This window comes from Geospiza fortis, unplaced genomic scaffold (assembly GCF_000277835.1).
Source record: "Geospiza fortis unplaced genomic scaffold, GeoFor_1.0 scaffold32, whole genome shotgun sequence".
NCBI lineage: Eukaryota > Metazoa > Chordata > Aves > Passeriformes > Thraupidae > Geospiza > Geospiza fortis.
Genome location: NW_005054428.1, coordinates 1,343,094 through 1,348,473, shown reverse-complemented (window position 1 = coordinate 1,348,473; position 5,380 = coordinate 1,343,094).

Below are 5,380 nucleotides of genomic sequence, written 5' to 3'. Positions count from 1 at the left end.
TGCTAGTCATGGATAAACCAACATTAGAGCAATTAATAATAATTAATAATTGGGGCTGCATTTGGAAAAGCAGCTAAACCCAGCAATGCTCTCCAAAGCATTGGCCAGGCAGGGAAATGCAGCCAGGGCACAAGGTACAGTTTTGGGGTGATGGGTTTGGGGTTGACAAACCCCTGGTCTGTGGGGCTGCCCTGCCTTTGGCATCCTGGGGGCTCTGGGGCGGGATTTAGGGCACACAGGACCCTTCCCCTCATCCCCCAGCTGCAATCGGGCCCATCCCAGCCTCGGGCATTGGGGGGTCCCTCCCCACCCTGCGCTGCAAGGAGGGGCAGGAACGGAGCCCCCAGGGGCCTCTGCTCACTGTGCTGCCTCCGCGGGGTCTGAAGCCCCCAGGTGAGATTGGGGACAGGCACAAGGCCGGGCTGGGATGGGCAGGGTGGGTGCAGAAGGGCTGAGATGGAAGCACCCCCTTCCCCTGGCCTGAGGATGCCTCTGAGGCAGGCGGGGAATTGGTTTCCCACTAAGCTGCTCTGTGATAAACAGACACACACGGGAGCAATGCGCGACTGCTGGGCCTTTAATTACAGCCAGCCAGGGTGTTCAGGGTCACAGGAGCTGGGATTCAGACCAGGGGAAATGAGGGGAATGATTTTCAGGAGGAACACTGCAGGAATCTGCAGAACCTTCCGTGCCTGAGCTCCTTTGTTGTCCATTTCACCCACCAGGACCCTCCTGTCTTCCCAGCCCAGGACATCTCAAATCCCAGAATCGTGGATAACAGAGTATCCTGAGCTGGAAATCCGCAAGGATCATCAATCCCAGCTCCTGGCCCTGCCCAGACCCCCAGCAATCCCAGCCTGGAGCAGTGTCCAAAGGCTCCTGGAGCTCTGGCAGCCTCAGGGCTGTGCCCATTCCCTGGGGCACCAGCCCTGCAGAGCCACGCAGCGCAGGAGCCTGATGGAGCCCCAGAAAACCCTCTGAGCCCCCTGACGGCCTTCCCACCCCCTGGCATTGCTCCTGGCAAACTCACTGAGCAACCACGGCCCTCTTCCAGGACCTTTTGCCAGTCTGAGGTGTCTCAAAGGCCACCGGGGTGACAGAGGCTGAGGGGCCTCACTAAACCTGTCCCTTGTCATGTGCTGGGGTCTTCTCCCCACAGCCCCTCCTGTCCAGGGGGATGAAGGGCGGGAAATGCTGCCCTTGAATCCTGTCACCCTGATCTTTTAAAAGATTTTCTAAGCCTTCTGATGTTCACATTCTTGTAACAAACTTTCTCACACCCTTTGTGTAAATAACTCATTGTTTTGCATTCTTTTATGGAGGAGGAGAAATTTGATGGACTGCTGGTTTGTCCAGTGTCATTGGAGAGGTGGCACTGTCACCCTCCAACCCGCTGTCACTTTTGGAAATCTATAAATGTTGGAGTCAGAAATTAAAAAGTCCTTTTTACCTTGAAAAGAGCAGTGTGTCTGCATCGTGTTATTTTGTGTCCTGCAGTGACAGGATCCTGGTTTGTCCTGGGCTCCCAGACACGGGCACAGGCTGGGAGAGCTGCAGTGCCTCCCCGCTGAGCTTGGACAGATGCTGTTTGTCTTTCTGCTGGTGGTGCCCAGATGCCTGCCTGGTGATGGATGGTGGTGTCACAGCAGAGATTCTGTGCTGCCACAGCCACTGGGTCTCTCATGGGCTGGAAAATCTGGGGGTTACTCCACAGTGAGCTGATTTATTCCCCAAGGATCTGAGTCACAGAGGTGGGGAGCCTGCAGGAAGAAGCATCAGGGTGAGACCTTGCTCTGGTGTCCCTCACCCACCTGGCAGGAGGAGCTGCTCCTTCCCTTCCCTTCCCTTCCCTTCCCTTCCCTTTCTCTTCTCTTCTCTTCTCTTCTCTTCTCTTCTCTTCTCTTCTCTTCTCTTCTCTTCTCTTCTCTTCTCTTCTCTTCTCTTCTCTTCCCTTCTCTTCCCTTCCCTTCCCTTCCCTTCCCTTCCCTTCCCTTCCCTTCCCTTCCCTTCTGCCTGCTCCTGCTTGGATCCTCAAGACTTGAGGCCCTCGATTTTCTTTCCTGGTGTCCAAAGCCACCCAACAACCCCCAAAGGCACCCAAAGCCACCCAACATCACCCAAAGCCACCCAAAGTCACCAGCCTTCCTTCAAACTCCCTCCCCTGAGCTCCTCCGCGCATTCCCCACGTCCCCTGGCTGACAGGACATCTCCATTGGGTGCACAGGAGCCAGGGCAATGCCGTGGGGATGGAAATTTGGGAGAGCTGCCCAAGGCACTTGTGGGTTTTGAGCCTCTTCATCTGCAGCCTTAACGATTCTCCCTCTTGGAGAAGGGTTAATGAGCCATGGAGATCCAATTAGACTCCTCTGCTCGACCTTTCACCTCCTTCTTGCCAGCTAAAACCAAAAAGAGAAAAAAAAACTAAAAGAAAACCCCACAAGTGGCAGCGTGCAGACAATGCAGACAATTAGATCCGTGTCTGCTTAGTGAGCTCATGGATCCAGCAGAAATTGGCCAGGCAGGGAAATGCAGCCGTGGCACAAGGTACAGTTTTGGGGCGATGGGTTTGGGGTTGACAAACCCCTGTGTGTGGGGCTGCCCTGCCTTTGGCATCCTGGGGGCTCTGGGGTGGGATTTAGGGCACACAGGACCCTTCCCCTCATCCCCCAGCTGCAATCGGGCCCATCCCAGCCTTGGGGGTTGGGGGTCCCCTCCCCACTGTTGGGGAAGATGAAACAGGAAAGCCTTATAAATATGATTGTCTGGCAAAAGATTTTGAGAATATGGAAACTCTAAGTGAGATTGAAATGAAAGCAAGCTTTGAGATCCCTCAGTTACTGAACAACTGGAAAACAATGGCATGGCCAGCTGAAGGTGATCCCCTTTGGATCAAACAACACCCTCTGCTTGCAGACAGGCCCAAGGCTCAGAGCAGACCCTGCTGGCTTGGCAGAAGGGGCCCAAAGAGGAGTTTTTAGGGTTTAAAATGTAACCCAGTGTGGGAATGTAATGATTCTTATAGGCTGTATGGAAATGCTGTAGGATTTGTATCTTGGACTAGATTGGTTAGTGAGAATCAGAATATTCAAAACAAAAGATTTATTGTATTGTAGCGGGAACCTTGCTCTCCTGCCTTTCTTGCCCCTCTTAGCTCTTGCTTTTTACCCCATTTATTCTCGTACCCTCTCATCCTCTCTCCCCCTCTCCTCTCTCAGCCTGCTCTGAGCTGTGGCTGGCAGCTCCCAGCAGGGCCCTGCACCCAGGCCCTTTGCAATAACCCACAAGTTCCTGACCTGGCTGCAGAGATCTCTGCTCTCTGTCCATCCCCACCATCCTACCCCCGATGCTCTTACGCCCCACGCTGTGTTTGACAGAGTCAGGAGCTGAGCTGAGCCCAGCCCCTGCCCTGTTCCCACCCTGCAGAGCCTTTGTGGGGTGCAGACGATCCCTCCGTGGATTTGGGGTTTGCTGCCTGCACCCCGCAGGCTCCCAGGGCTGCTCTTTGTCACCCACAGCAGCCGGCCGTGTTTCCCGCTGTGTTTTTCCAGGATCAGGGATCCTAACCAGCTCCAGATGCTCCAGAGGCATGGGAGCACCGGGCTGGGAGCAGAACCCAGGGCGGGGAGAAGGGGCTGAGACCCAGCAGGAGCACCCGCGGTCACCTGGGGCACTCGGGGGTGACAGATGCCACCAGCACGGGGTGACAGATGCCACCGGCGCGGGGCTGGCGGTGCCCCCCCGGCTCTGCCGAGCCCCACGTGGCCGTGCCGAGCAGATTTTGCTTGGCTGCCTGGGCTATATTTAGCCGCCTGTAAAAGGGGTTAGCGAGCAGCGCTGGAGCCAGTGGCACAGCTAAGAATGTCAACGTAAGAGCAGCCAGGGATAAAAAAAGCCCAGGCCGGGCGCTGGGAGCTTTGCACAAATCCCCGCGGCTGCGGGAGCTGCAGGCGGGCAGGGCTCATCTCCGGCCGTGGCCACTCCCTGGGCACCCACCTGGAGGCTCCTCACGGTTTTGGGGCAGCTTTGCAGCATCCCTGTGCTCAGCTGGGCTCTCAGGGGTCGCAATGGGGTGGGTTTGGTGAAACCCCCGAGCTCTGTCCCCTCTGTGCCCAGGCAGGAGGCACAAGGTGCTCCCCATCTGGGAGGTGTTCCTGAGGCTCCACATCCCCATCCAGGCATCTGCAAGTTACTGGAGCATGAAGAACGGATTTGAGCGCTCCTTTTTTTGCCCGTGAACACATTTTTTGGGGGATGCTGCCTTTCTGCTCATTTAACTCCAGCACACCTTTCCTCCCAATGCTCCCCTTGCCGCCCTGATCTGGCCCCTTAAAGCAAGAACGGGGCAAATCCTGCCACATCCCAACTCTTCCTGCTGCATCCCAGCTCTTCCTGCCTCATCCCTGCTCTTCCTGCCACATCCCAGCTCTTCCAGCCCCATCCCAGCTCTTCCTGCCACATCCCAGCTCTTCCTGCCACATCCCTGCTCTTCTAGCCCCATCCCAGTTCTTCCCATCCCCATCCCAGCTCCTCCCAACTCCATCCCAGCTCTTTCCAGCATATCCCAGCTCTTCCTGCCTCATCCCTGCTCTTCCATCCCAGCTCTTCCCATCCTATCCCAGCTGTTCCCAGCCCCATCTCAGCTCTTCCCACCACATCCAAGTTCTTCCACCCCATCCCAGCTCTTCCATCCCAGCTCTTCCTGCCTCATCCCAACTCTTCCTGCCTCATCCCAGCTCTTCCAGCCCCATCCCAGTTCTTCCCATCCCATCCCAGCTCTTCCCATCACATCCAAGTTCTTCCACCCCATCCCAGCTCTTCCCATCCCAGCTCTTCCCACCCCATCCCAGCTCTTCCTGCCCCTGCTGTGCTGCTCTGAGCTGTCCTGACCTTGCCTGGGCTCACTCCTGCCTGTGCAGCCCAGGCTGTGCCCAGAGCTGTGGGATTCCAGCCAACCCCAGAGCCAATGCACAGGCAAGGTGCTTTCCTGAGCTGATTCCCAGAAATAATTTGCACGTCCTGCTGGTGCACTGGGGCAGGGGATGAATATTTTGGTGGCTGAGCCCCGAGAGAGGCACTTTGAGTCATTCAGTGCTCCTTTTTCCCCCAGCTCCTGTGATGAGCTGGCAGCAGGATGAGCCTGGGGCTGGGGTTGGGTCTGGCTGTGGGATCCACCTCACCTTTGGGTCAGGAGGGAGCTCCTGCTGCTGCAAAAACAGCAACAAATCATTCCTTTGGTTGAAATTTTCCATTCTGCCGGGGACAGCGAGGCTGCAGATGAGCAGCAAAGACCTGTGCAACTCACTGCAGATATTCCAGCTGCCCTGACAGCCTGAACTAGGGGATAAAATCAGGAAAAGCAGCTGGTGTGCTGTCCCCCGGA